We start from the raw sequence: 20,151 nt of genomic DNA, 5'->3' as shown, positions 1-20,151 counted from the left end.
CCTCCGTGAGGCGTCTAGAGCAGTAGGCAACAGGTTTCCACTCTGTGCCATGAAGCTGAAGCAGCACAGCCCCAAGCCCGTAGCTACTGGCGTCGGCAGATACGGCTGTGAGTCTGTTGACATCATAGAAGGCGAGAACAGGTGCTGATGTAAGCGCTCTCTTTATGTTCTCGAAGGCTGCCTGCTGTGGGTGATCCCAGGTCCAACTGTTTTTGCTTTTAAGCAACTCGTACAGTGGCTGGCATATTGTGGCAAGAGCAGGAATATATCTGCCCAGGTAATTAACCATTCCTAGGATCCGTTTAAGCTCTTGCACATTTTCTGGTGACGGCAGCTGAAGAATGGCGCTCACTTTCTCAGGGTCTGGCCTGACCCCAGAATGGTCGATCAGGTGCCCTAGGAAGCGAAGCTGGCTCTGTCTGAAGGAGCACTTCTCTCGGTTGAGCTTCAATCCTGCTAGCTCAATGCGCTGCAGCACCTTCTCAAGTCGGGTGTCGTGTTGTTCCATGGTGGCTCCATAGACCAGGATGTCATCCATAAAGACCTCCACACCTTCGAGCCCCTCTAAGGTCTCCAACATCTTTCGCTGAAAGATCTCTGGTGCACTCGTTATCCCAAAGGGCAGCCTCTTAAAGCAATACCTGCCAAATGGCGTGATGAATGTCGTTAGTTTGCAACTCTCGTGATGCAATGGGATCTGCCAAAATCCACTGGCTGCATCCAGCGAGGAGAAGACCGTTGCCCCACTCAACCTGGACATCGTTTCCTCAGGGGTAGGCAAGATATAGCGCTCTCTTTTGACAGACTTATTCAGTTTTGTCAGATCAACGCAGATCCTGGCCTTTGCTGTGGTCTTCTTCAAGACAGGCACCATTGGGGCACACCATTCGGTAGGTTGGGTCACCCTCTCAATGACACCATGGTTCTCCATTCTTTGTAGTTCCTCCTTCACTTTCTGCAGCATGGGGAAAGGCACACGGCGTGCCGTATGCACCGCGTATGGCACAGCATCGTCCCTTAACTGAATTTTGACTGGCTCAGTTTTTAGTGTTCCGTGTTCACCGTAAAGTGGTTGGTTCCTGGTGGGTGTGATCGTTGCTTCATCAATTCTTCTCACCAGGTTCATCTGCACTGACAAGGAGCGGCTGAGAAGGTTGCTGACTCTGTGTCCACGAACCACATACACCTTGGACAGGTAGTCTTTGCCTTTATAACTTATTGTGGCTTTTAAGTAGCCGAGACATAACAGCTCTCCTCCGGGGCTATCTAGAGGGCGATCTGAAGGCTCTAGCGTTCTCTTATGAGCAAGAGTGTGCAACGTGTCCTCATTTATGATAGTGACATCTGCTCCTGTGTCAATCTTAAATTCTATTGGGGCAGAGTCTAGCAGTAGCTGCACAGTCCATGCTTCATTATTTCCGTTTGCATTACACACTGAGCCTAGAAAATATGAGGCCTGCTCTCTTTTCTCTGTCTCTGTAACCTCATTCACTGATCTGGTGTTACGGCACACCCTGGCCCAGTGTCCAAATTTTTGGCATCCATGGCAAACAGATTTTGCTGCCGGGCACCTTTCATCCCTGGCATGCTGTGTCTTCCCACATTTACCACATTTTTTGTCACGCCCCGCCCATTTTGTTTTCGCGGGTATCCTACCTCGCTGTTGTTGTGATTTCCAGTCCATGCTTTTCCGTTTATCCCGTACCTCCTGTACTGAGCCTCCCGCATCTCCCTGCAAGCTGACCTGCGCTGCGACCTCCTCTGACTGTCTGACGATCTGGGTCGTTTGTGCCAATGTGAGGTCCTTCATCAGCTGTAGCCTGCGGGAGAGGTCCTTGTCTCGTATCCCGACCACAATACGATCGCGGATATTTTCCTCTTTACATGCACCAAACTCACAGTGCTCTGAGAGGTCATACAGGGCTCGGATAAAACTCTCCGCCGTTTCGCCTGGCCGCTGGACTCGCTGGTGAAAACATGCTCTTTCATGTATAGTGTTCCGCTGCGGGAAAAAATACTCGTCGAACTTCCTCATTACGACGGCGAAGTCGTCATGACTCTCATCGGCGGCGAAGGTGAGTGACTTGTAAATGTTCTCTGCTTCATTTCCCATTGCGTAGATTAGGCAGCTCACCTGTACCTGTCCTTCGTCTTTGTGGAGTTTCGTTGCGATCCGGTAGCGCTCGAAACGCTGTTTCCAATCGGGCCATTCCGTCGGCTTATCGAAGGGGAAGCCCGTCGGGGGATTAAACTTAGCCATTCTGCTGTTTTCTCCCCTATGGCGTTATTCGGCGATGGTCCGAGCCACTTCTGACACCATGTAGAATGACCACTCGGTAGCTTCTTGTAGCGCTGCTTTATTGAACGTGTATCCAGCATGGGTTATAACAGCACAACAACGTGTGTGACAGCCAAGACATAGAACTGGATATAGACAGCCCCCTGCCGCAAAGCAGGTCCTAGTGGCGTAAAGCCGTAAAGCCCAGTACATGACAACATGAAAGGAAGAAAAATGGGGTCAAAATTCGTACTTGAGTGCAGAGTTTCACACTTATTTTTTGGCTAAGTCCACACACAAATCTTTTTTACGCACACACAAATTCTTTTTACACATACAAATCCTGATTTACAAGTACAAAATATTTATGACCACAATTTGAGCCCATACCATACCCATACCCATACCTGCCTGTGGTCCCTGAAAATAGTAATGATGCAAATTTTAAGTGTTAATAAAAGTTGCTAGCAGAGTGGAGTGGAGTATAAAGTCTTACAAAGGGATGAAGTAGCTACAAAGACAGAAACGAAAACTAAGGAATTAGCTTATTAGCGTAACAAGCTTTAGCTTAATAAATATACTAATTTGTTGTTTTACAGGCGTTTCTTGTCTTCTCTACTTCTCAGTGGCCAGATGTAGCCTGTTAATTATCCAATTGAGCCAAGCCAAATGCTCTGAGATATTCATAGTGTTAAACTGTAAACAGAGCTAGATGCTGTCTTTATGCTAAGCTAACCTAAACTCCAGTTTACCAGCTGTCATAGTGAGAAAGGCAGGGTATATCATGGACGCAGTTTCCACAGTCATTAATAAAAATGTAGTTACAGGCACAGTAATAGACAGTATCCAAGTCTTTTCTCAACTGTAGAGGGGAAAAAAGTTTTATTTCTAAAAAAGAAATTTAAATGTCAATACTTTTAATGTCAGTTTTAAATGAGAAATTCTGATCTACGATCCCTAAATACTTAACTATTTCAGTTTTAAACCCTTAAACGATTTTAATCTTAGGAACTTTTTGACAACAACTTTTGGTTATTTAAGAAAATCATTAACTTGGATTTGCCTGTATTTAATATCAACTCAAGTCATGTTAAATAGAACTCTACTACATCAAAAGCAGACTGCAGAAATTTGAGGGTTTGTACTCTGGTGTAAAACTCTGCAGAATCAAATATGTGACAAAGGAGCAGCTGAAAGTCCTTTCTATTACAAAGATTATTTGGAGTGGGGGAAATAGTTATTTGATACCCTGTTGAATTTTTATGTTTGCTCGCATCGAAAGAAATAAGCAATGTCTAATATTTATGGTAATTTTCATTTAATGGAGAGAGACAGAAGATCAACCAAAGTACATCAAATAAAAGTTACTCAAATCAAAATTATATCCAATATTCTGTGGTACCTGGGCCCGATCATTGACCCCCTCAGTGCAGTGGAGTTGTTCTGTACCCTCAGCATAAAACAGGCCCCCTGATATGCTCATTTCCCATCCTGTCCAAATCTTAGCATCTTCGACTCTTTCACCTCAAGTTCCACCCCTTTTTTTTGTTAGTGCCCCCATCTCTAAATCATTCCTCACAGCAGGTCTCACTACCCTCTTGTAAACCCTCCCTTACACTCTTTCTTGTATCTTGAGTCACAAATCTCCCCTAACACTCATCTCAACCCTGCCTGCACCCTCTTCCTCACCTGTACTTGTACTGAATAAATCCAAAAAAGGAGATTCTTTTTTTTTTTTATTACCAAATGCGATTTTAAAATTGTCCGCACATGTATATACAGTAAAATATGCACATTCGTGTGCTGTCACACTGCTGCTGTCAGAATTCCTCTTTAAACTTCTTCACATTTTGTTGTTGCACTTCATTGTCTTCTAACTCTCAGGTTAATCATTTTCTGATATGCATGCAATCTATGTCATGAGGACAGCTTTCCAATATTGGAGCATGTATTCTTATGGGTATACTGTAGATGTAATGTTCATCAATATTCAGGTGGTTATATAACTACATCAATAACACCTCTATTAGTCTGTGCATGGGTGGAGTGTAAAGACTGGCAAGTGAGTGTTTGACAGATATAAAACACTGCATTAAAGTGTACAAAGTTGTTCTGAAAATTAGTCTTACAATACATGTTCAAAGCTAGGACCCAGGGCAGGACACGGCATTTTTAACATGCGGTTGTCTTCTTGGCTGGAATAGTCAAAGGCATTATGGTGTAAATTAATGTCTGCGCTTACAACAACAGCAGACCTTCAGCTTGTCCAGCTTGCAAAGTCTTTCTCCAAGATTTCAACTTGGGTCAGACAGAAATAATACACTGTGCTGTAGCCAGATTGTTATGGAGCATCTTGTTGTGCTGTAGCCAGACTGTTACGGTCTCAAGGGGTGTCATTAGTGCTGCATCCGATATGTAGGGTTTTAGCCATGACTGGGTGGCCTGCTGTTCACATGTTTTCCCTCAGACTTGGGCCCCACACCCCGTCTACTGCTGCATCCCATTGGATTTACCCATGGGACCACCCTGTCTCCTAGGAGCACCAAGCCTTCAGCAAAGACATACCTCCTCATCATTTTCTTCCTGCTCCATCCCTCTTTTCCCCTCTTTCTTCAGGCCTTCTCCATTGTGCTGCCATTTCTCACCATTTTCAGACTTTCCAGACAGGCTCAGGCTTCCTCTATGATAAATGTCTTTAATAATCTCTTTTCAATCTCTGGAGGAGGAGAGGGGTGGGAGCCAATTTAGAACTATCGCCCTGATGGGAGAGACTGTCAGCCCATGGCTGCCCAGAGGTAATGGTGCTGAAATGGATTCCTGCTACAAGCGCAGAGGTGGAGATAATTGGTGATGCTTTCTTCCTCACTAGTTGCACTCTGCTTTCCCTTGCCGGCTAGTTGTGTTGCTGCCTGGCTGGGTTGAGCCCCTGCCGGGACCACACTCTGTGTCCTCTACTAAGCCCGGAGAGCAGTCTAAATGCCACAGCTGATCAGCACTGACCATGAAGTACTATGACTGTACGGCGTTCATCTGTTACTATGGCTGATCTAATACTGCTCTCCCTTCTGCCCACGCAACCTCACGCTAAACACTGGTTGGACGAGAAGCGAGTGTGATGCTTCTCAAGATGACAAAAGCCAGTTTAACTCGTAACTCAATTACATGAAAAAGAAATGCAGGGTACATGCATCAAAGATGTCAGTGACGAAGAGCGGGCCATTCACTCGGGCCAGATAAATCTAAAATACTAGAAGAAAAACAAATCTTTTATTTCCACTCTGCACTATTTAATGTTTTTACCCTACAAAATGATATAATGTGCCAATGAATTAATAGCTCCTGAGAAAAGGACCAGCAACATGCTATCACCAAGCTCACTCCCTCTCTTTCCCCCTTGGATTTTCAGAGCAAAAGTGATGAGTGATTGATTTCAAATCATTCAAATCATTTTCAGAGAACCATTTAAACTCTTCCCATCATTAGATATGTGTATTAGATGCTCAGGCCTAGAGCTTCCTAACTGTGTTTTGTATCTTAGGTGAGCCTGTCGATAATATCTAACAGGTGCACTCATGAAAGGCCAAAAGGAGGAAACAGTGTGCCGATGTGGCTTCAGTTATCCATCTCATGCAGAGACACTTGTCAATGCCTCCGGACCTGTGGGGTCGCTTTTAGAGAACCACACTGTGCAATCAAATGAGAATAGGCTAAATTGAATAAGAGCCAGCTCTGGAGGTGTAGAAATAGGTTTCCTGGGATCCCTGCAGAACACACAGTTAGGTCTGCAATAACACTAGTCAGGCAGCAATTACAGAAACACATAATGCATATCACAAGGGTGATGAGCATCTGTTTCAAACAGGCAGTGTGTTAGCATAGACAACAGCAATCTTTAAAAGGTACCTACCAAAAGTTCTGCACCTGATCAAAGTTTGTTCAGCAAAGCTACATTCCTCATGTGAATACTGTAGATTAACAATAGTCCTCTTTCAACAAATAATGCCACAAAACTTAATGTGTTCCACAAACTCAGTCACACAGCAAATGGTGAGCATGGCATCGTGCAGCAGATTCACTGAGCTGTTATCGCAAGTGCTGACCATCTTCACGGGTGAACAGACGAAGAAGTGAGCGCCACCTGCAGAAATCCAAACTTCATCACCACAAACTCACACTATAATTGTATTTACAGAAAAAGTGGTGAAAGTACATTCACAGTACTCCACTTGAGTACCATTTTTAACTACTTTAGTTTCATGGCACAATACTTTTGTCTAAGTACATTTTAGCAGATAACACTATATGTTTCGGCCTGTTACAATGATATGACAGCTTTGAAAAGTAAATGAAAACAAAAAGGCTCTGCTTTGCCAGTAGTTACCTAACAATGAGCGTGAGTAAAGCCGAAAGGAGTGCGCACAATTGTTGAGTCATTTTTCATGTAAAAATGTCAAACATTCCATAATTGCATTTCTCAAATGTGAAGATAAGCTGCTTTTTCCTTTTAACAATTTTACCATTTTGCAGATTCACAGAATATTAAGGAATTACTGTGATCACATTTCTCACCGTTTTTGCAACTTTTGCTAGCCAAATGGTTGAAAGAATCACTGAAAAAAATCAGTAAAATAATATATCTGCTAATAGCTACTTTTGTTGCAGATTTCTTTTACACTTTCTGAATGCTTATATCACTGAAAAGAACCTACTTAACACCTCCTATGATGCACCTGATGTGCAAGTTTACTGACCCCCTATGTGCACCCTTTGCTCTTTAAAGGCCTCTGACATTTTTATTGATATGGTGTGGGATTTCCTGCCTTTGCCATATTTCTGGTTAGAAGAAGCTCTAAAATTATCCAAACTCTTATGTGTAGCACATCCTACGACCATATCTGCTTTTCTTTTAAATGGCTTATCTATGCATAGCATCTTTAAACACCAAGGGGATTTTTTTTTAGCTTTCTTGTAATGGCTGTTAAAAAAATTGATTCCTGCAGTTTGAAAGTGTCCTCACTCTAGTACCAAAATATACAGGATTTGTTTGGACATAATATATTTGTAGCTCATTACTGCACAAGGAAATTATATCACACAGTGTTTTACAACAAGTCACTTCAGTGCTTGCTATATAAGTCTCTCTTGTTTAGACTATTAATTTGACTTTTTTCTTCAATTAAAATAGTAGGGACAACTCACTGCTGTCATTTCTGTTTATTCATCTGCTTATTCGGTTGAAGATTGTAGAAATAAGTCACAGGAAAGACCAAAAGCCTCAAAAAACAGTAATAGGAAAGGTCAAAAAGGGAATATATAATATATGGCTAAAATCACCAGCTAAGGTTTAGCTAATAGTAAAAAAAAACAAAAAACAAAACTATTAGCTAATAGTATAAATAAACAAACGGAATTGATAACTAAACTTGATAAATCATACACTGCATACAATCATTGGGGTAAACACTTTAAGAAGCTACAGAAGCTATAAAATATGGCTAGGAGTTAAACTGCTTTCTAAAACTGCAAGATAACAGCATAGGTAAATCACTGAAATAGTTATATAATAGGGTTATATATAATTAATTATATAATTAATAAATTTGTGAAATTGTGGACTGTTGGCTAATATATTAACTACTGAAACTGCAAGAAAAAAGGGTCAAACGGTTTTACATATAAGCTAAACATAACAAATAAATTAAGTAAAGTGCTCAAAAATGGAAAATGGAAAAGTAGCTAGGATGGGTAAGCCAGTGGTTTCATGGAGACTTTTACTGAAATGCTGGAGACAACTGAAGACTTTGAAATTTCACTGAAAAATGAAAGTGTTGCATTAGCAAAACCATTGGTTGAACTTATGACAGTCAGTTAACCAAGTGATTTCTCATAGTTTTTGAACGTGCTGTGCAACCTGCACCTGTTTTATTAAAACTAAAGTATGAAATGTGTTGAATCTCAAGAAGCACTAGTCCAGTGGTATATATGATAGGGAAAATCATGGCCACTCCAAGCCGTAACTTTAGACACACTCCTGTGGTCTGTAAATCTTTTATATTAAATAAGCCTATCTAAAAAGAAAAGACATGATTAGGATATTAGGATGACTGTAGTTTCTGAAAAATGCAATTAAAAACGCTGCAGCCAACACAACAGAAAAATTACAGATTAACAAATTCTTTCTTTCTTTCTTTGCACATCCAGTATCCATTGATTCATATTGTTATAAAGCCTTTTGCCTTCATTAAGTCTGTACATTACTCCTTGTAAACATGTTCCATATTTAAGATTCTGCACAGCGACGTGAAAGCCACGGTATCATAAAAACATATCAATTATCTAATTATGTCTAATAAATGTTCCCAAGATCTCCAGGATATGCATCAATGGGCCAATCACGGTAATGCAGGTACAAATAAATTACTTTCCAAAAAACATTCTGAAACTCAAACCAAGGGAACATATTTAGAGCAAATTGCTTGTCAAGAAGATAAATGCGACAGCAGAGAATGAGGGTGCTACTGTTTTTGTTTTTTTCAAGAACTTTTGTTGCGGTGTCCACACAATTACACGGACAGACACACACACACACGGAAAGAGTGCCAATTATAGAAACTGTGTGATGAGGTTTCTCATACTGAGCCCCATGCTACCTTTGCCTCTAATCCTTTGTTATTAATTATATCTTCAACAAACCTACACAGTTCTTGTGGTGTCAGCACCAAGTATCCATGGCAACAGCCAGTTGGTCCCAGCTCTCAGGGATGCACACACTTCTTCTGCCTGACAAAACCTTGCTTCGTTGCAAAGCTACTCCCCTGACAAGATGAATAACTCAACTATATGATCAAATTAAAAAAATATCTTCTGCCGAGTGAGCATCCCCCCCCCCAAAAAAACCTCACATTGGCAGCGATGCTGGCAGTAATTCAAGCTCTACAAAAACAGAAAGAGGGACACAAAAAATCTGTAAAAATCTGCTAAGTGTACTTAGTGAAATTTATTTTACTCATATAAGTCACTTTATATTTAATCTTCACTATCTTTCATAGCCACATTTTTCACTTTTCCTGTTATAGTAACTCTAAAAATCCTTTACTCCACCTTAGCCTTGGCTTAATACAACATGACATGCTACTTACATTTTGTTCCATAAATGTAAATCGTTTTCTGTTTTTCAATGTTATCGTTATTCATTTATTTTAACATCTTTACTGGTTTCAAGGTCTCAGTGAGTAAGAGTGCACAGGTGGAAAAAGCTGTGTAAAGACTCATTTGGGTGATGAAGGCCTCAAATGATGCACGAGTTGAGGTTGAAGTTTAGAGTTACAAAGAATCATGTTCAGACATCTGTAACCATTTTCTTAAATCTACTTCTGACAAACAACCTGAGATTGCATTAAGTGATATTTGCATTACGCACCATAATCTTCGAGCCACCTGTTGCCATTCTGGGTGATATAAGAACCAGGTTTTGATAAAAGCACCAAATTTTGATATAAGAACTAGGTTTTGAGAAGAAGAAAAAGAAGAAAAATCGTGTGGAATCAGCTACAACGTATATATCATATATGTTTGCATGTACCTCCAAATCTAGTTATATCAGTCCATACACGGTATAGATTAAATTTATGTCCGCTCTTCTGTCTTCATTCATCATCATCATCATCATCATCAACTCACATCATCTAGCGGACTTAAACCTTGAAAATCATCTTTCCTTTTCCGTGTCGTCATTTTTCGCTGCAACCAATTTCAGAATTAATTACACCTTCCCACCACAGACGACCTTTTTTTAATGGCCTGACTGGCTTTTCGGCAGCGAGAGGGTTCACTGTCAGTGTGTATAAAATGTGTTCTTATTTCATATACCACATATTATCTCTGCAATCTCAGTCCAAGAATGGTAAACCTCAGATATTCTAATATATCTGAAGCTGCAGGATATAGTTCATTAACTTCTAATTAGATTTAATGTTCAGTGCGAACACGGTGATTTGCATTTCGCTGTTCTTTCTGTGCTTGGCAGTGATATTTTGATACCTGGAAATGTGCTGAAAGGGAACTTGGTATTCTAAATAGAGGACTTATTGTAGGTTTGTACGGTTCAGCATTCTTATGATGGCATTGGTAGGATGATTTTAAGGCTTTTAATGGGCTTCTCTAAACTATGCGTGTGTTACTATATTTTTTCTCTATACAGCTGAGTCTATATGCAGGAAATGTAACGGCTAACCTAATCTAGTTGAGCTGGAGCGCCCCCTAGTGGTTCCCTCCGTCATGCACATCTAAGACGATTGAACATGGAAGGCAGAAATATTCTGTAGCGGCCCTTAACATATTTATTTTTGCAAGAAAGTGACTCCTTATGAAAAATTTTAAGGCTGTAAGTCAAACAGGTAACTGAAGATGTGCATTCAAGTGCTGTCGTAATAATCATGGATCAAGGATCAAGTCTGGGAAGAAAATGCCATAGCTTGCCTTAAAAATGATTTACCAAGATGGTAAAATAGAAAAATAGAAAAAAAATGGTAAAAGAATAATAGGGTTATAGTCATCAATAAGAAGTCCTTATCTAAATCAGACTGGTATGATAGCGGTGTATGTTTTGTTGTTGATCTGCTTGATAAAAACGGAAACTTGCTATCTTATGAATAATTTAATGATAAGTGTAAAATAGACGTTTCATTTAATAATTATAATAAGGTTTGTAAAGCAGTACCCACACTATTGTTAAATCTTATCGTAAATACTTTAAAGTATTTACTAATAAGAACATGCTTACTATACAAAAGCCAACAAGCTTACGCTGGTTTTACTACAATGGACCACCAAAACCCAGAGCCAAATTCTGTGGAAACACATTTCCAGCTTCCACTCAAGAGGAAGCGCGGCCTGAATTATGTTGCACAGAATTGCAGAAGTGACGACAGCTGCTCTCCACCAAGGAAAAAAGGCCAGGACAAGCACCAGTGACACAGAACATCCAAAAAAGTTCTTTGTCAAGGTCTATCCAAGACCAAGTTGAGAAAATGGATGTTACGACCTCGAGCGATACCAAAAGCTCTGAAATCACACTGAAATACAACAAGAGGCCAGGACAAGCACCAGTGACACAGAGCAGCCAAAAAAGTTGTTCGCCAAGCACTATCCGACTCCTAGTTAAGAAAATGAACAATATGACCTTGAGTGGAACCTCTGAAAACACACCAAAAGACAACAAGAGGCCAGAAACAGTAGTGACACAGGGCGTCCAAAAAAGTCCCTGAGCCAGGACTATCCAACTCCCAGGTCAGAAAACAAACGACACGGCCTTCGGCTAAGGAAAATAAAGAAAAAAAAATAAAATAAAAAAAACATCTCTTACTGCTCTGTTTATTTCTTTAAATGAACACTTGTACTTTTTTGTCATAGAAGAATAAGAATATTAATATGAATATGAACACCAAGGCGTTTCCAGGCCAGCCAAGAGATATAATCTCTCCAGCCTGACTTGGGTCTACCCCGGGGCCAAATGCCTCCATGGGCACCTTAACTCATCACTTTTGATGCAGAGAATGTATTTTATTGACTAATATTAGTAGGCTGAAGCCTTTTACTTCTACTTATTTCTGATTGGCTTTTACTATATATTAATATGCTTTTTTAAGGATCAAGACGTGGGTGTGTTTTTCCAGCTTCATTAACAGTTGTTTTTTCAGAGATCAGATGTCCTCACATCTTCAGCAGTAACGTTAATCCATATTACACAGAGTGCATGTTTTGTATGATAAATTTTACCCATACCCTGCAGAATGAGAGACAGAGCAGCCGGGCTATGTAAAAAGTGTAAGGGGGCGTGTTCACGGTCACGTCCAGTGGGTGTGTGGGCAGAGACGCTCCACCACGAGTTACTACTGAGCAGACTCTGGCTCCAAAAGTGGAACATGGCAGCTCCCACAAGCGGGATATTTTGGCTTCATTTTTGCACAATGGGAGGAAGTGCTGTCGTGTCGTTCATCTTTTATACAGTAATTGGTTAGGACCAATCAGCAATCTTCTCCTTAAGAAATTTCAAAAATATACAAAACAATATATATAACTTCATAAGTCGACAAAAATAAAATCCAGAAAAATCATGTAGCTTTTCAGATTCATGATTCTTTCGGTTGCATCATAAAGATGATTCAAGTTCAAGTTTATACACTTAACCCTAAGTTGAGGTCTTTCATGTCTCTTTAACAAAAAACAGAAACAAAATCCCTATTCAGAAATCTCTCTTCTATATGATGGTTTGTGTGTGTAAACGTGTATGCGTGTCTGTGTGTCCACACACAGCAAGCATTTGTTTGGCCTGCTGATATGGCGCCTCGAGCAAAAATCCTGGCCACGCCCCATCCCTTAAGATCCCGCCCCAAAGTCCTATTAACCTACAGATTTAGAAAGAAGACGCTGCATTGTTAACTCTGAGGGAGATGGAGAATGAGCCTATTTCCAAAAAAAGTGGAGTGTGTTCCTTTAAATACTATATATTGTTAAAAACTAAAGTGCACACGCACACACACCTTTTGAAATGTTTCCTTGACTTGTTTTGTATATGAAAATTTCTTTCAATTAAACAAAAAAGAAAAAAAAAAAAGAAAGACTATCCCAGAGGCCCTGAATGTAAAGAGGAGCACTTACAGGTAAATAGCACCACCTAGCGGTGGACAAAAATACCTTTAAATGTAAAAGCTCTGCAACCAAAATCCTATTAAACTATAAATACCGAGGTATTATATACATAATGTGTCATTTTTTAAAGCAAATAACCTGTGTGCCAAAAATATGAAATATTAGTATAAACTGCAGTATTACACTAAGTGCCATTAATCTGTTTGTGTGTGAGTCAGTCAGGCCTTCTCAAAAGGCCTTGAGATAAATCAGAAGCATCCTGACATAAGGAAAGAAAAGAAAAAAGCAGCTCTGTAGCTCTTTTATAAAAAGATGTTGCTCTCACTAGGCAAACTCTGCCTAAACACAACAATCTGAGAGAATCTTTAGTATATTTTTATGTCAAATGAAGAAAAAAGCAGGATAAAGTGCCTCCAAATAATTACAGTACGTGCAGTTAGGTACTACCCAACACTGTCAAAACACAACAACTGGGGTTTCATCGCATTCCTTTATTTATCTAACTACTCGCTGGTAGAAAAGTCAAATGGTGTAGACAAGCTATCATTGTGTTACCACAATGTGAGTACAAAAATGAAAAAGATTAAATATACCAGCATATAAAAACATGCGAGTGTATCTGTGCAACTTCTTCCTGACATTTAGTTATGCAGACCATTAAGGTACATATTTATGCAATATAAATTTCATAAATATCTGCAAACATATACAAAGGCATACGTAGATGTAGTCAGTCCATCCTAGAAAGTCTGGTTACAGCTTGTTGGCTGACACACAGACTCAGCGTAAACAGCCTACAGAACAACATCAAGTTTTGTGGCACTTCAAAAATAAATGAGTACAGTAACACACAGAAACAGCATCAGCGCTCCTTGTAAGCTGAAGTTATTCTACCTCCTAAAATCCCTTTCAAAATATGAAATGGGTGAGGATTTTGCCAAACACCGAAAATAATGGAATTGGTGATCTGTACCAGTACTTTTATATGTATATATTTATATATGTATTTGCCAAAAACCTCACAGATAAAAGGGATAAACCTTTTTTATGAACATAATAAAAAAAAACAGCAGAAAACTTATTCTGCAGATCTTTCAAGTGGTAAGCACAAACGTTAAAACCAACCAAAAGGTTGCTTTTCCTCGACAGCAGTAAGTGAAAGTAAAGCACCTAGTGTAACTCTGGTGTGAAAATACATTCTCCTGTTCAGCAGTTATTCCCTCTCATGAGGAAAATGCTTATTGCCAATTCATGAGCAAAATCCTTTAAAAATTAGGATTCCTTTAATGGACATTTTTTTATGAATATAAATATTTAATCTGGAGCAAAAGTAGTGCGAGTGTAATATTATTTTTTTAACCTTTCTTAGGTTATTCCTTTTTTTTAGGCTGCTCGATGAGTTTTCCCTTGTGGTACTTTTGTCCGATTCCATAGGGGACGTGTGCGGATATGGTTCCCAGTTCCGTGGCCCCTTCAATATGGAACATCTGGTCGTCAAAGAAGATGTGCGGCCTGATCTTCTGAAGCAGGGGCCCTTTCGGAGCCCCCGCCAGGAAGAGAGCCTCGTCGATCTCCAGGCCCCAGCTGCGGAGGGTCTTCAAGACACGAGCTCCAGAGCTGGCAGCGCTGCGGGCCGTGACCAGGAAGGTTCGGATGGGGCAGTTCAAACGCTCGTTCTTGGCATAGAATTTTCTCTGGAGCTTTCCCAGGGCCTCCAGGAAACACTTTAATGGTCCCTGAAAGAGTCAAAGAATAAAAGTAAATTGAATTTAAAATGAGGACTGTGAAGATAAAAAGCTGTGTGTGATAGGTTAGATTTGAAGAAATCCACTGCAATGTGTTGAAACTAGAAAAATTTGCATTTCCTGCGAAAATGCAGTGTGGATGCTTAAAGCTGAAGCTGTATGCAAAAAGTAGCTGAAAAAGCTGAAAAGTTGCAGAAATTGTAAAAACTTTGCAGAAGCAAAAGAAGTTTGCTAAAATGGAATAACTTAGCAGAACTGCAATATCTTAGAGGAAACATAATACTTGGCAGAAATACAATAGCATAGCAGAATTTAGCAGAAATATTGTAACTTACCAGAAACATGATAACTTCTCAAAAATACAAGAATTTAGGAGAAATAGTATAAGATAACAGAAAGAATATATTTAGCCAAAAATACTTAAACATTACAGAAACACTATGATTTAGAAAAATAGTACAACAGAGCAGAAATATTGTGATTTACCAGAGACACTGTGATGAACTATGAATATTGTAATTTTAAATTGAGACTATGTTTTAGCACAAATATTATAATTTGGCAGAAATACTATAATTTAGCAGAAATACTATATTAAGCACAAATCCTATAAAAAGCAGAAATGGTATGATTAAGCACAAATACTACATTTAGTAGAAATACTTTATTTTAGCACAAATCTCATAAAAAGCAGAAATACTGTACTATGATTTAGTAGAAAAACTATAATTAATCAGAAATACTAAATTTAGCAGAAATACTATATTAAGCACAAATACTATGAAAAGCAGAAATAGTATGATTAAGCATAAATACTACATTTAGCAGAAATACTATATTAAGCACAAATCCTATAAAAGCAGAAATAGTATATTAAGCACAAATCTTATAAAATAGCAGAAACAGTATGATTTAGCACAATAGTAATAAGTTAAACAGAAAAATTGGAAAAGCAAAATGGACAGCTGAAAAAATGCTGAACATGCTGAGGGTCCCTCAAATATACTTGTTAAATGACAAAAATCTGCAAAAAAATTTATTACAGCCACACAATCACAAATATGTACACATGAGGAAACACACATGCACAGAGAGACCCACACACAAGATCCAATTCAGTCAACCAGTCTAAATATATTGAATTTAAATCTTAGAATGAGATCATCCCATTAAAAGCCTCTCTCTCTCTCTCTCTCTCTCTCTCGCTCTCTCTCTGTCACACACACACACACACACACACACAGGGAGAGAGAAGTAAGTTTCTAGGTCAGCCTGGGAGCTGCTGAATTTGAATCCACCAATCAGAGAGGCTGTGCACTTTTCCCCACCAAAACAGGTGCTTCTGTTTACACACGCAGCACAGAGAGAGACACAGGATTATTGCAGTCTATTTCTCATAGTGACGACTCCCCTCAAACAAATGACCATAATTTCCTAACCGTAGGGGCTAGAACGGTCATTCTTACACCGTTTTGTTCAGAAGAGATGGGGGAATCTTCAAGTGTTGACAATTTATCATTAAAATATGAATTTTTAGAGATATATGACATGGATGACTTGTTGACTTAGAAGCCACGAATTCCACAATATGCAAATTTGAATGCCTGAGGCCACATATATGATTGGCTGGCTGGGAAGCTGTGCAGGCCCTGATTTCTGGATTTGAATTCCTCAGCCCTCAGATATGATTGGCTGGCTTAGAAGCCATGAAGGCCCCAATATGCAAATTTGAATGCCTCAGGACACATATATGATTGGCTGGGAAACCGTGCAGGCCCTGATTTGAAAATTTGAATGTCTAAGTCCTCACAGAGGATTGGCTGCCTGGGGACCTGGCAGAAATATATAGAAATACTATGATTAAGCATAAATACTACATTTAGTAGAAATACTATGTTTTAGCACAAATACTATAAAAAGCAGAAATACTATAATTTAGCAGAAATACTATATTAAGCACAAATCCTATAAAAAGCAGAAATACTATATTAGGCACAAATCCTATAAAAAGCAGAAATGATTAAGCATAAACACTACATTTAGTAGAAATACTATGTTTGAGCAAAAATCCTATAAAAAGCAGAAATACTATATTAGGCACAAATCCCATAAAAAGCAGAAATAGTATGATTAAGCATAAATACTACATTTAGTAGAAATTACTATGTTTTAGCACAAATACTATAAAAAGCAGAAATACTATAATTTAGCAGAAATACTATATTAAGCACAAATCCTATAAAAAGCCAGAAATAGGATGATTAAGCATAAACACTACATTTAGTAGAAATATTATGTTTGAGCAAAAATCCTATATAAAAAGCAGAAATAGTTTGATTAAGCATAAATACTACATTTAGTAGAAATACTATGTTTTAGCACAAAATAGTATTAAAAAGCAGAAATACTGTAATTTAGCAGAAATACTATATTAGGCACAAATCTTATAAAATAGCAGAAATAGTTATGATTTAGCACAATAGTAATCAGTTTAAACAGAAAAATGGAAAAGCAAAATGGACAGCTGAAAAAATGCTGAACATGCGGAGGGTCCCTCAAATATACTTGTTAAATGAAAAAATCAGCAAAAAATGCACAGGGAGAGAGAAGTAAGTTTCTAGGTCAGCCTGGGAGCTGCTGAATTTGAATCCACCAATCAGAGAGCCTGTTGTACTTTTTCCCGCCAAAACATGTGCCTCTTTTTACACACGCAGCAGAGAGAGGCACAGGATTATTGCAGTCTATTTCTCATAGTGACGACTCCCCTCAAACAAATGACCATAATTTCCTAACCGTAGGGGCTAGAGCGGTCATTCTTACACCGTTTTGTTCAGAAGAGATGGGGGAATCTTCCAGTGTTTACAATTTATCATTAAAATATGAATTATTAAAGATATTTGACTTCTAATGCACCATAACTGAGTAGAGCGAAGCAAAAACTGCCTTGACTTGCCCTCAAACAACGCTTTGTAACTTGAAATCTATTTGGAGTATCGATATCATTCTTTCACCGTAAGAGACAGCAGGCTTTGGTGAACAATCATGGAAATTTTCAGGTCTCTGTGGAAATCCAACAAAAAGTTATGACGAGAGAAAAAAGTGGTTCATTTCCAGACTTTGAAATCTGAAGAAATCTGAGCGAAGGACGAATTTCCTACCCTCAAACAAGTCCAACTCATTTCAGAACGGTAATAGGTGAGAAAGAAATTCTTGAATTGTGAGCGTCAGGAGTGTCTGAAGATATTCGGGGACAAGCCTCATGTCTTAACTTTGCTTCGTTAAGGAGATATGACGATTCGAATATGCCTCTCATTACAGAAATCCAGCGGTGATTTTGAACAAGCTCTCCATTGACTTTATATGGAGAGTTTTCTGACCTTGTGTTAGTCTGAGGAGATTTGCAAAATTCTATAAATCCCACAACAATGATGGTGACATTTTCTGAAAGCCAGCAAAAATACCTACGTTTTGATGTATAATTTGTGGAAGTTGAGTGAAAATTGAGCAAGTAGCAAGAAGTTGTTCGGACATGAAGTGAAAATTGCAAAACCTTCAGTGGCACACTGGAAGCCAAGAGCATAGCAACCATAACAACGCATGTATTTTGTGAAAAATCACAATTTTGCAACTCAAAACTTTAAGAGGCATAAAAGTAAAACAGTAAAAGATTTGAAAAAGCTGAATCATACCTGAATAGCCCAATAATTTGTGAACATTTTAAAGTTTGAATGGTTGTTCTAGGTGAAAATATGAGGAAGTAGTTAAGTTTCAAAAACAAGCAAATTTTAGCAGAATTGCAGAAGTTTCCCATTCATTTCAATGGGACAAATTAAAGGAAAAAAGCTTAATATTTTAAAAAGTATAATAGTTAAAAATAGCAAAAATCATAGCGGAAATTAGCAGAAATAGCAGAATAGTTTAAAATTTGAACGGTGAAAATCGGCTGAAAATTGTGGAAGTAGTTAAGTGCCAAAAAGTGTACGGAAGCAACTAGAATAATAATAATAAAACTAGAAAAATTTGCATTTCCTGCGAAAATGCAGTGTGGATGCTTAAAGCTGAAGCTGTATGCAAAAAGTAGCTGAAAAAGCTGAAAAGTTGCAGAAATTGTAAAAACTTTGCAGAAGCAAAAGAAGTTTGCTAAAATGGAATAACTTAGCAGAACTGCAATATCTTAGAGGAAACATAATACTTGGCAGAAATACAATAGCATAGCAGAATTTAGCAGAAATATTGTAACTTACCAGAAACATGATAACTTCTCAAAAATACAAGAATTTAGGAGAAATAGTATAAGATAACAGAAAGAATATATTTAGCCAAAAATACTTAAACATTACAGAAACACTATGATTTAGAAAAATAGTACAACAGAGCAGAAATATTGTGATTTACCAGAGACACTGTGATGAACTATGAATATTGTAATTTTAAATTGAGACTATGTTTTAGCACAAATATTATAATTTGGCAGAAATACTATAATTTAGCAGAAATACTATATTAAGCACAAATCCTATAAAAAGCAGAAATGGTATGATTAAGCACAAATACTACATTTAGTAGAAATACTTTGTTTTAGCACAAATCCCATAAAAAGCAGAAATACTGTACTATGATTTAGTAGAAAAACTATAATTAATCAGAAATACTAAATTTAGCAGAAATACTATATTAAGCACAAATACTATGAAAAGCAGAAATACAGAAATAGTATATTAAGCACAAATCTTATAAAATAGCAGAAATAGTATGATTTAGCACAATAGTAACAAGTTAAACAGAAAAATTGGAAAAGCAAAATGGACAGCTGAAAAAATGCTGAACATGCTGAGGGTCCCTCAAATATACTTGTTAAATGACAAAAATCTGCAAAAAAATTTATTACAGCCACACAATCACAAATATGTACACATGAGGAAACACACATGCACAGAGAGACCCACACACAAGATCCAATTCAGTCAACCAGTCTAAATATATTGAATTTAAATCTTAGAATGAGATCATCCCATTAAAAGCCTTTCTCTCTCTCTCTCTCTCTCTCTCTGTCACACACACACACACACACACACACACACACACACACACACACACACACACACACACACACACACACACACACACACAGGGAGAGAGAAGTAAGTTTCTAGGTCAGCCTGGGAGCTGGTGAATTTGAATCCACCAATCAGAGAGGCTGTGCACTTTTCCCCACCAAAACAGGTGCATCTGTTTACACACGCAGCAGCACAGAGAGACACAGGATTTTTGCAGTCTATTTCTCATAGTGACGACTCCCCTCAAACAAATGACCGTAATTTCCTAACCGTAGGGGCTAGAACGGTCATTCTTACACCGTTTTGTTCAGAAGAGATGGGGGAATCTTCAAGTGTTGACAATTTAATATTAAAATATGAATTTTTAGAGATATATGACATGGATGACTTGTTGACTTAGAAGCCACGAATTCCCCAATAT

At 38.4% G+C, this 20,151-nt stretch overlaps 1 pseudogene; it reads right to left on the bottom strand.

The window, feature by feature from the left end:
• Positions 1-13,954: 13,954 nt before the first annotated feature.
• Positions 13,955-14,670, bottom strand: LOC113037554 (cytosolic 5'-nucleotidase 1A-like; annotated as a pseudogene).
• Positions 14,671-20,151: the final 5,481 nt, after the last annotated feature.

This window comes from Astatotilapia calliptera, chromosome 15 (assembly GCF_900246225.1).
Source record: "Astatotilapia calliptera chromosome 15, fAstCal1.2, whole genome shotgun sequence".
NCBI classification, from domain to species: domain Eukaryota; kingdom Metazoa; phylum Chordata; class Actinopteri; order Cichliformes; family Cichlidae; genus Astatotilapia; species Astatotilapia calliptera.
This window is presented reverse-complemented; position numbering and strand designations above follow the sequence as displayed.